Source organism: Desmodus rotundus, chromosome 3, assembly GCF_022682495.2.
Source record: "Desmodus rotundus isolate HL8 chromosome 3, HLdesRot8A.1, whole genome shotgun sequence".
In the NCBI taxonomy this organism is placed as follows: domain Eukaryota; kingdom Metazoa; phylum Chordata; class Mammalia; order Chiroptera; family Phyllostomidae; genus Desmodus; species Desmodus rotundus.
This window is the reverse complement of record NC_071389.1, coordinates 138,510,152-138,522,534: the sequence shown is the minus strand read 5'-3', so window position 1 is coordinate 138,522,534 and position 12,383 is coordinate 138,510,152.

The following is a 12,383-nucleotide window of genomic DNA, read 5'->3' as shown; positions in this document are numbered from 1 at the left end:
CACAGGACCACGGGCTGGGTAGTTTAACAGAAGATGATTGTCTTACAGCCCTGGAAGCTTGAAGTCCGAGATGAAGGTATCTGCAGGGTCGGTTCTTTCTCAGGGCCATGAGGGAGGGATCTTGGCCAGGCCTCTCTCCTTGGCTTGTAGCTGGCATCTTCTCCTTGTGTCTCTTCACACTGCCTTCCTCCTAGCATTTCTCTGTGTCCAAATGTCCCCTTTTTGTAAGGATACCCATGGTACTGGATTAGGGCCCACCTTAATGATTTCACTTTAAATTGATTACCTCTGGAAAGACCCTATCTCAAAGTAAGGTCACATTCTGAGGTAGTAGGGGATAGGAGTTCAACCTACGAGTGTGTTCAGGGGAGACTGAACACATACAGTGCTTAATGGGGTTTTCTTGAATTAATGAATGCGTGAAGACTGACTGGATAAATGAATCCTCAAAAATAGTTCTTTATATAATAAGGTACTAATCCTTGCCTGTCAGTATAACATACAATTATTTTCCCCATTTTAACTTTTTATGTTTTCATTAGAACATGGTTTTTATATGAATCCAATCACATTCTCAAAAGCACATCAACCCCACTTAATTCTAGGGTGGATAAAACTCATTCAACCTAAGAGATGGCTAGTGTCAGCTTTATCAAGGGGCTCTGTGCTGTATGTAATTAACGACAAGAGTCCTTGGACGCCTGCATGAATGAATCAGAAGTGAATTTTATCTTGCAACAACACAGATCATACAGTAGGGGTTAAAGCATAGAGAAGAAGGGTAAAGACACAGGATGGGAAATGTAGGTTTGTTTATTAATCCTTAGAGATTATGTGAAAAGGCTACTAGATATGTGATCTAAATTTATTACAAAATAATCATATACCCCAGCGTTCTCATACTGAACATTCCTCCTCTCTTTACTAATTTCTAAAACATATGCATAAGAAAAAAAAACAAGATAATATCCAGTAAGTACTCACTTAACATTGTCAATAGGTCCTGAAATTTCAGGCAAAATGACAATTTTTTCATAGGCTAACTTATTTTAAACGAGAGTTAAATTCCTATGTCATGTCATCAATATTGTAATAAAATGATGTTATTCAAGGGCCTGCTGAATAGTAAATAAATTAAGATGCTCCTGGGAGGAAAGGCAGATACCAAACACATGGATTAGATTTAATGGGACTTTTGGTTACATAAAGAATTACTTAAACTTATAAGTAGACAGACAAAACAATGAGTAGCTGAATGCAGCACTCATGTTTAACCAATGCTCACGATTTTGCAAAATATCATCTTGCTATGTGAACAGTCCACTGAGAAGAACTTACATAAATGGAGTTCAGTGTCACACTAAATTTAAATTTAGAGCTAAACTAATTTGACACATTTAATAATATGCATCATTATGGTGGTGCTTGAAAATTAAGAGTAAATGGGAAGTGGCTCACTTGGTGATTCTAATTAGCACCCTACAGTCTAATCAAAAATGTCTAGAATTAGCTGGGGAGGAAATGAGACAAAACATGGCTGGCAGTCTCCTGTGCTGGGACCCTCTTTCGAAGACCTCGAATTTCAGAACCCTGGGGTCCACAGCAATAGACAGCTTTCTTGGTCCTGTAGGGGCCCCAGGGATATCTGGGCTCTACTTGGCCGTTCCCTCTTTCTGGAATGCCTCCATCTCTCCTCCACATCAGGGTAAGTCCTTCTGAGGTTCAGATTTCCTCTGAGGTGCCATCTAGATGCATATCCTCACAACAACCTCATAAGGAAGGAGTACTGACATTCTGAACTAAACTTCTAACTCATATAACCTGATTTCTTCCTGCCTTCTACAACTTAAGTCTCCAGTTCTCAGGTCGGTCAGGAAAGGAATTTGGTGAACAGTGGAATCAGCTAGAGCAGAGGGGCTGAGACACAGATGCAACAGAGGAAATCCAGACATAATGCAGAGAGCGTTATCTGGAGATTCAGGTGCAGGAGGTTGTCTGAGATGGCCGAGTGCGGGCTGGAGTTTATGACAGGAGGAAGTCCTGGCAAGCGGACAGAACAGTGATGGAGGGGCTTGGAGATCTACATCTTGTGCAGATCTAGGCAGGCTGAACCAAAAAGGCCTCCCCCAAGATGTTCAGGACACGAGCCTGTGGAAGGGTATGGAAGCAGGCAGTCTAGGTCCAGTGTTAGAGGGACTGAGGTACAAAGTAAGAACCCAAGGTAGGGATCCAATTATAGAAAAATGGGGCACAAGATTAGTGAACGCCTTAAGCAAGACTGACCAGATGCTGTAAAACCTGGTTTGAAAACTTGGAGCTCCTTAATTTTCCCTTGACAAAGAGGACTTCCTGTACTTGAGACAAGGTCAAGATAAGCACCCACGTGAGAACTAGAGAGCTACAGAAGGAATCATTACAACTATGCTTTGTTTGTCTAACTCTCTGCTTTTACCATTGTGATAAAGGGTAGATGAGATTGTCATATCACAGAGATGCATTAAATGTGTTTGACCTTCCACTTTAAGTAACATTCTTTTCTTTTTTTCTTTTATCTCAATCTTAGACCCTGTACTAAGCTTAATAATTTACTATAGGAGAGTCCCTGAGACTCAACACTCAGGAAATAAGTTACACCAGGGGTGTTGCCTAGATACACTGAGTTTGTTTGCCAGTATTTGTGTTAATTCTTGAGCTGTTATTCTCTGTTTTAGAGTAGACTAGATTTGTAGAATTCCTGAGAATAGATGAAATTATAAATATTTTCTCCAACCCAAAATGGTTGGCCTATTTCATCCCTTTTCAATATTTTAAGTTTTGCTACTTGTTTTATTTTATGGAAGTGGGGTGTGAGGCATCGTTGTTAATGGTAACAAAGTACAGGCCAAACATCAGAAAATGATCTGACGTGCAGCAGCCGTACAACAAAGCAAATGCCTATTTTTTTTTATGTGATTACGTTTAAATTAAAAATGAAATCGTGATGTGAGAATTTGTTTTTTAAAAAACACAGAAAACAATCAGAAAAGAAGAGTGCTTTTTGGGAACAAACCAGGGATAAGAGAGAAGACACTCAGTTTTGAAGCAGCCTCTGGCCCCAAACATGGTATTGATATGTCTCAATACAGCTGTTGAATGAATAAGAGGGAGACCAAGCTCGTGCCTTGGGTTCCTGAGGGAGGGAGTCCCGTGTGGGTGGGTTGGGGGAGTGGGTATAGGGGTATTTAGGGACAGAAATGGGCCTTGCACTTCTTGCCACCCTCGTTTACCAAGTAGCAGACACTCTCCTACTCCTGACTCTGCTCCAACCCCACAGCACATGGACACCACATTTTTTAAAAAGATTTTATTTATTTATTTTAGCGAGAAAATAAGGCAGGGAGAAAGAGAGGGAGAGAAACATCGATGTGAGAGAGAAACATCAATCAGTTGCCTCTAGTATACACCCCAACCAGGGAATGAATCCATAACCCAGGCATGTGCCCTGACCAGGAATCGAACCTGTGACCTTTTGTTTAACAACACCCAACCAACTGAGCTACACCAGTCAGGGCCGGACAGCACATTTTTCAAGCTAACATCTGAGTGTTTACTATGTATCAGACACATTTCTAAGCATGTTTAGTCCTCTCTACAACCCTGTGAGGTAGATAAGTTTTATAGAGGGGGAAGTCGAAGCAGAGAGAAGTTAATCTGCCGAAGGTCACACAGACAAGCATGCCACTGAGGTACCAATCAATTGCAGAAACTTTGGCTCCAGTGCGAAGTACTGAACTGCATTTAATACTCTTCCCATTAAAAAGGGGAATTTGCCCTGGCTGGTGTGGCTCAGTGGATTGAGCGCTGGCCTGCAAACTGAAAGGTCACCAGTTTGATTCCCAGTCAGGGCACATGCCTGGGTTGCAGGCCATGTCCCCAGTTGGGGACCTGTGAGAAGCAATCAGTAGATGTTTCTCTCCCTCTCTTTCTCCCTCCCTTACCCTCTCTCTAAAAATAAATAAAAATAAAACCTTTTTTAAAAGTGGGGGAAAATATAACAAAGGATCAATGACAACTAGACAAAACTTAGAGCTGAGACTGGGAAAAGTCAGGGAGAGAGAGGAGCGCTTTCCCCTCATGCAGCCCCCCATTGGCAAATGGGGAGAACTGAGAAGCCACCCCTCCATCCTCATCCCCCACTGCTCCCAATTCCCCCTGCTGTTCTCTTTTCCACAGCACCTACCACCTTCTCACACACCACACATTGTGCTTGCTCATTTCGCTCATGAGTGCCGTCTGTCTTGATCTGTTTTCTTCCTGAGGGATCTCAAGTGTCTCGCACTCAGTATTTATTAAACAATAAATACCTGCCACCCCCTCACTTATTGAGATATCTGGGAAGATTAAAATGTTCAAATGTATAACACACTTCAAAACAGTGTATCAAGAATGGGTAAAATATTAAGAGGTAAAGAAGACCCCTTAGGACGAAACTGAGTGCCATGTGATTGTTATTGCCATTTTCAACGTCCAAGGAATTGTTCAGTGTTATTGCTGCACTGAAATCAAGGTGACACCCTTCTCGCCCCAGGGGATTATCATGTAAGTAAGACAAATAAGACTAGACAAAAAGGCACCACAGGAATGAGACAGCAGGAAGTGGGCAGAGGGAGGCTGCAGGTTTCAATTTTCCTTTTCTTCCCAGGTTTATTATTTCACTCTTTCCCTTTACTTTTTTTTAACTATCCCTTTTGATTTGTTGTTAAATCATATGCTCTGACACTTCATCCAAGTGCAGTCTTTAATTGCATAATTTTAAGGTTGTTCCAGGATTAAACTACACTGTTGTGTAACTGAGTCATCCTTCCTGTGAGCTGCACAATAGACCCCTGCTTGAACTCTTACCTTGGTGATGATGAGAAGAGGTGGGGTAGCCCCACGGAGCCCAGGCTCCCAGCTCTGCTGCAGGAGGCCCTGCTCTGCACCGCTGCCCTCCTCTGAGCGTTTGCCTGATCCGGGACCTTCCCTGCAAGCCCTAGGCAGGCGCCCTCTCCCCGTCTCAGATGGGGCTGACTTGGAAGCAGAGAATCCTGCAGGGAACCACACGACGGTTGCTACTAAAGGACTTTCTTGTGATTCTGAAATCTGCCCAAGGACCTGTGTTTACAATGACACTTTGGATTGGCACCCTCAAAGCAGACTGTGTCTTCCACAGGCATTGTCACTGGAGATAAATGATTACACAAAGATGCAGAATTATCGCAAAGATGAATGAGGGAGAGATGACCTCACACTGTTATTACCAGTGATATTAGTAGTAAAAAGTAAAGGAGCTTGTTAGGTGCCCAGAATGTATTAAGTACTTTACATCAATCAATTTACATGTACATTAATTCACTCCTCACAATAACCATGTGAAGAAAGTGCTATTATTATTACTGGTGGAAGAGCAAAACAGAGGTTAATAATGTGTACGGGGCCACATAGCTAGAAAGCTGCAGGACTTGGGCCCAGGCTGCTGGCTGCCATCTCTGCTGTCAACCACAACTCAGTTCCACCCTTCTGCACCGAAAATGCACACCGATAATAAAAATACCTGCCAAATAGGATCCTAAATGCTTTATAGATTCTCTCATTAAATCTCCATGAAAACTTTACAGGGTAACCCCAGTCTAACCCTGAGAGACCCATCAGACAAACCTAGACTAGGGGACATTCTATAAGATGCCTGGCCATACTGAAACAGGGTGCAGAGTGAGGGGTTCCCAAAGATATCCCCATGGCCCGTGGCTGGGAGATGGGGGAAGGGAGAGCGACTGCAGCGTTTAAGACATTGTGCATCACTATGGCAAGTCTTTCCTGAAGGGAAGCTGTTCTGCCACTCGGGTGAAAGGTCTACATGACTTTCAGAAAGTATAGTGCAGAGGATGAGGTCACGCAGGAAGCTCCAGGTGAGCATTTGAAAATAAGGGCAGGCATCCATGAGGGTGCACCATGCAGTTTGAAAGTTGTAGGAGGCCTTCCACCCATGTCCACCATGAGGTCTGATGTGTAAGGAGGTGCCACATGGTTTTGGATTAAGACCTGGAGTAAGCAAGAGGAGACCCACTAGGAAACCTGCCTGGAGTACACGGCAGCATGGCTGACGGTGTTGGGAATGGCAGGGACCTGCCCAACCAAGCACGGATTCGTGGGAGATGCCCGGAATGCTCAACTGTGACTAGGAATGCTGAGCTGTGGACTTCTGCTTTTCTGAAAGATGGTACCTCTGACTGGTGTACCTGAGACTGGTCTGGGTTGACAAAGAGAGGTAAGACTATGTGTTTTGAGGTGTTTTGAAGGGAATGGGACTTAATGGCAGAATTCTGCCATTATTCTGAATCTGTATAACTTTTAAATAAACAACCTCTTTCCTTTCTCACCAAACTCTTGCATTGGGAGTCACGCTTCTTGGAGGCAGGCAATCAAACCCCACAGCTGTTCCAGAACAACATAGGTGGGTTCTGTAACAATTTTCCTTAAGACTCTCAAGGTCATGGAAAATAAGAAAATGTTGAGAAACTGTCGTAGATTAGTTGAGACTGGGGAGAAAAAACAACAAAATGCAATGTGGATTCCTGGATTGGATCCTGAAACGCAAAGAAGCCATCAATGGTAAAACTGGAGAAATCAAAACGAAGCCTGGAGTTTACTTAATAATAATTTACCAATGCCAGTTTGTTGATTTTGACAAATGTATCATGATAACATAAGACGTAATCAATGGAGAAAACTGGGTGAGAGATCTAAGGGAAAACTATACTATCTTTGCAATTTTTCTGTTAATCCAAAATTACTCCAAAATTAAGTTTATTAAGAGAAAAAATCCCCATGAGGTAGGTTCTGTGACTCCAATTTACAGGGAACAGCAGCTTAGAGAGATTATCTTGCCCATAGCATCACAGCTGTGAGCGAGATGTATCCCAGTAGACCCCTGGAACAATTTAAACAGGATTGCATGTGATTTATTGTACTTACTCTTAGAACCTCCTTGTGGTATCCTATGGGCACCACAGCCTGGTGATTCCTGGGAGGGCCTGGGCCTGGCTTTGCTCCAGCTCTCTTTTCCTAACCCACGAGCAGTATTTTACATTTACTGAATACTTGCATGATTTGTTTTCTTTAATCCTCAAAACAACCCTATGAAATATTACTACATTTTATAGACAAAAAATAATGATAGGGTTTATAGGCATTCAGTAACTAATTGGAACTTGAGCTTGAGCCCAAATTTGTCTAAAATCAAATGTTGGCATAACCACTCATAGTTACTCACCCTGCCTTGCCTGCATGCTGCTCTTTTCTTTCTGACCTTAATTATAGCTACAATTAATAATTTTAGGTTAGAAATATCTGTTACATTGAATGGAAACTTTCTGAAACAGTGGAGGCAAAGGAAGCTGGACCACTTGGCCACCAAAAGTGAGCAGCAAAAGCAGAGGGGGAAATACATCCTAGCAGCTCACTAAGCTTTATACTAAAATATTTCAAGTTTTTATGTCTCTGCAAGGATTATTTTGAAGTTGTTTTGATTAATATCAATAGTACTAAAAGCTGCTGATGTGTGATGCCCACAATAGTGCCAGGCACTGTGTTAAATGTTTTTCTCCTCAGATGATCTCACTGAATCCTGAGTCAAGTACTACTACTATCTGCATTTTACAGGTGGAGAAACATAAGGTGATGATTTAAAATTATGTTCCTTAGGGGAGTGGGTAGGAGCTGGGAATGGGCAGGAGCTGGGGGATGAGGGGCCAGGCTCCAGGATCAGATTCCTAATTTAAACAGAGCACTTACGCTTTTATCTGTTTTGCTTGTTAGACATATTTGGAAACAGTCCTTTCAAGGAAGAGTTACAAGGTGTGATGGTTAGTTTTATGGATCAACTTGGCTGCCCTATAATCATTTACTCAAGCACTGATCTAGGTGTGGCTGTAAAGGTATGTTGTGGATGTGGTTAACATCCATAATCAGTTGACCTTAAGTAAAGGAGATTAAGTAAAGGAGATTACCTTCAATAATGTGAGTGGGACTGTGCAAGCAGTTCAAAGGCCTTAAGAGCAAAAACCGAGGTTTCCTGGAGAAGAATTCTGCCTGGAGACTGCAGGATTAACTCCTGCCTGAATTTCCAGCCTCTGTCCTGTGAACTTTGAACTTGCCAACCCCCACAATAGCATGAGCCAATTCCTTAAAGTGATACCTCTCTGTCAATACATACACACACACACCTATTCTGTTGGTTCTCTCTAGAACACTCTGACTGATGCACATAGCTTGAACAAAAGTTCTGCAGCCTTGCTACTCAAAGCGTGGTCTGCAGGCCAGCAGCACAGACAGGAGCTAGGAGCTTGTTAGAAATGTACAACCCCAGACCACATCAGATTTCCTCAATCAGAACTGCATTTTAACAAGATCCCCAGATGGTCCTTAAGCACTTTTGCGATTAAAGGAGGGTTTAACACAACATAAAGATAGTAAACTACATGCATTTAACCGGAATAAAATCCTCAAACATTTCAGCCTTTTGAATGGAACTTCTGAAAAAGAATAAAACTACAGCTTACCTCCTTTGAACTAAATGGCCCACTGGCTGCCTTGTATCAATGTCATCAACCACATGAACTTGCCTTCAAGCCTCCAGGCCACCAACATGGTCATAAGCCCAGAAATAGGCCTATTTGCTTCTAACAAAGACACTTTCTCAGCTATTACTGCATTTATATCCCATTTCTTATCCTTCCTCAAGGAACTCAAGCATTTCTTTCTTTTAACTAAAAGGAACACAAATCCAAGACTGAGAAAAGTGTTAATTAACTTATTACCAGATGGGGTCTGGGCCCACAGCAGGTCTGCCTTGGGCTTCCCAGTGATATGTGGACTCTTGACTTCCTGTAGAAAAGATTGCACAATACAAGTCCAGGTGATTTCGAGGGTATGTTGTCTATGGCCATACCATCCTAAACATGCCTGATTTTGTCTGATCTCAGAAGCTAAGCAGGGTCAGGCCTCGTTAGTACTTGGAAGGGAGAGTATGTTTATTAAAGCTGGGGACAGTGAAACAAAGGAAGGGCTTAAGGTAGAAGAAGCAACAGGAGAGAGAATGTCAGAGAGAAAGGGGACCTTAGAGACAGGTTCAGGGGGTCCGACCAGGATGAGCTGCCACTGCCCACTGCTCCTCTGGTTGCAAGTCTCAGGGGATCCCTTAGAGTTTAGGAAAAAAACACCAGAAATTCAAGGCAAGGGCCTGCTCTTGTGAGAGCCCTCCATATGTCCTTTGTCTTGAGGTATTTAATCTTTCTTTGGCCAGCTGGAATCCTAGGGAAAATCTCAGGGGAGTGTCTTAACAGAATATTCATTAGCTTTTCAGGTGTGTCCTTCAATGTGTTGAGCCATCAAAATGTGTGTACTGTGGGCCCAGGGGTTATTTTCTGGTTAGTTTCATTTTTAAAGAAAGTCATCGAAGAGGCACGAGGACCTAGGACGTGCTGTCCTGAGATGGTCCGGAATGTGTAAACCATTTGCTCCTAAGTGCTCTTAAGTGCTCCTTCAATTGACATTCAGTTTCTTCCAAAAGAAGTGGCAAAATAACTAACAAAAGACAAAGACATTTTGAAGGCTCAATCTCAGAAGAAATCCATATGATTTCAATCAATTTAGCAAGTTCTTTTCTTCGACTAAAATTCTGTCTGCCTCTTTTCAAGATTTGTACTCAATTACCACGTGCTGCTGGAGAAAAAGATGAGATTTCTGTAACTATCACTGTTGGCCCATTTGTCAGCCCAGGGATCCATCGTACCTGACAGGCACTTTCTGTCATTCTCTGTAGCTGGGTTTTATATTGTCTGCACTGGATCGTATACACCAGAATTAATTAAATCATTCCCCACTTCTGCTAGAACCGTTTCATGACTCTTTTAGCATTCTAAATAGACTTGGGGATGCCATTTCACATCCCAAGAGTCAAACCAAATGATTTAATCTGGTAGAAGACAGCGAACGCCTTCATCCTCAGGCATCACAGCAATTCTTCATAGAAATTAGAACATTCATGAGATTCCCTCTGGCAGTTGAAGGCCATGCTGCCTTGTTTTTTGTGACCTCCCACTTGTAGTTCTGTGGGTGCCAGGGGACAGGAGGGAAATGAAGACTAACCTAAGCTGAATGCCGAGTTCCCATGGTCGAGCCTTCTTCCCTCAGTAACTTGGCAGCCAGATAGCGCTGAGAACTCCATTTCAGGGGGCCGAAACGTTAATGGTTCTCAACTGGAGAGAGAGCATACAGCAGAATTGTACCCGACGCTTTCTGAAGTTGCAGACACACCTAAGGATTTTGGTTCACTAGACCTGGGTTGGGCTCAAAAATGGTGAGAAACTCCCCACACGTGGTTCTGATAAAGACCATCTTGGTTGGGTCCCTGACTTTAAATAAAGGTTACACCTTGGCTACTAAAATTTCTACACCCAGTCCGGTGGGGGATGGTTCCTTGCATCAAGTAATTCTCCAACACTAGTTGGGTGTCCTACAGTTCAATTCACTTCTGACATTATACACCTGGCGATAGCATCAGGTACCCCAGATTATGTGCTCAGTCTCACAAGACTGCCCCCGTCACTCCCACCTCAGATGCCAGTAGAAATTCCATGTTGTTACCTATATACCCTTGACTGACTGGCTATAAATCAAATTCCCACAACCCCCTTCTCAGGTTTAGTTAATGTGCTACAGTGGCTCACAACTCAGAGAAACACTTTACTTACCATATCACCAGTGAATCATAAAAGGATTTAACTCAGGACCAGCCAGACGGAAGAGGTACAAAGGGCGAGGCATGGGGAGAGGGGCACGGGGTTTCCATGCTCTCACCAACCTGACATTGTCGGAACCCTCTTCTTTAGGCTCTTATGGAGCTTTCACTAAATCATTAGCCAATGGGGACTGATTCGACCTTGCGGCCCTCTCCCCTTTCAGAGGCTGTGGGGTGGGAATGAAAGTTCCAACCCTCGAATCACATGGGTGGTTCATCTGACAACCAGTCCCCCATCTTTAGTGTTTTCCAAGAGTCACATCATTAGCCTAAACCCAGTTGTGGTGGAGAAATGCTTGCTATGAATAACACCCAAACCACCTTTATAGTTCTGAAGTGATTTCAGGAATTGAGGACAAGAGACCAAAGTTTATAACAAAAGATAGTCACATTGCACTTATCACTCAGGAAATCCCAATGGTTTGGGGAGCTTTGAGTCAGGAACCATGGATGAAGACTAAATATACTTGTATATATGAGAACTATATTTTGATCACCTGAATGATCAAACATATATTTCTTTTTTTGAAATTTTATATATTTCCTATAAATCATAGTGTCACAGCTACACATTGTAATCATTCAGGGTGTTAGTGAGGGGGTGTTAAAAATATCAATGCCTAAGATTGTGCCTCAGATCAACTAAATCTGATGCTCTGAGAGTTAGCCCTGCATATTTTTAAAGCTTGTGCAGCCAAGGTTGAAAACATCATGTCAGGAATTCTTTTTATCAGGGTCTCTCAAACTTGAACATGGGGGCACTTCACGGACAGATCTTGATGCGACGCAGGCTCTCACTCAGCAGGCCTGTGGTGGAGCCTGACATTGTGCATTTCTAGAGAGCTTTCCAGGAGATGCTGATGGTCCATGGACCATCTCACTTGGAATAAAGAGGCATTGCTTATAGTGTGCTCCACAGCCCAGTGTTAATAAATTTGAGTTAACTAGGATTGTGAGATAAGACATAGAATGCTCAGTTTAGTTTGAATTTCAGATAAACAACTAATAATTTTTAGTATAACGATGTCCCAGGTATAGCATTTCTGTACTAAAACATTGCCCATTCTTGGGTCATTAGTTTCACAAAATACTTTGAGATTTTACATGAAAAACATGTTTTGTGGAAGAAGAAAATGCTGGATTAGGCAGGCTTCTTTTTTGCAGGATCTTGCAAGTGTTGAAAATACTACTGTCTTTTGGGACTCTCTCAAAAGGAGTATTTCCTGAACTGATTTGGTCAGCTATCTTATTTCTCGCAAGATATCTCCTAAGATTGGTAGTATCTACAATACTCTAAGTAATGCTGCCTAACTAAATCTATTTACTTACATTTTTTCCTATTACTATGAAAAAAACAAATGCTCATTGCGGAAAACTGTTAAGTACAGAAAAGTATAATAAGAAAATGTTACTCATAATCTTACGATCCAGAGGTACCCACTGTTAACATTTTAGCCTGTTCTAAATGATGAAGGCTGGTGGCTCAGGAAATGAAAAAGGTTTTATGAGGAAACTAGGACTTTTGAATGTAAGCAGGGAGTCTTGATGGACTGGAAGAGACAGG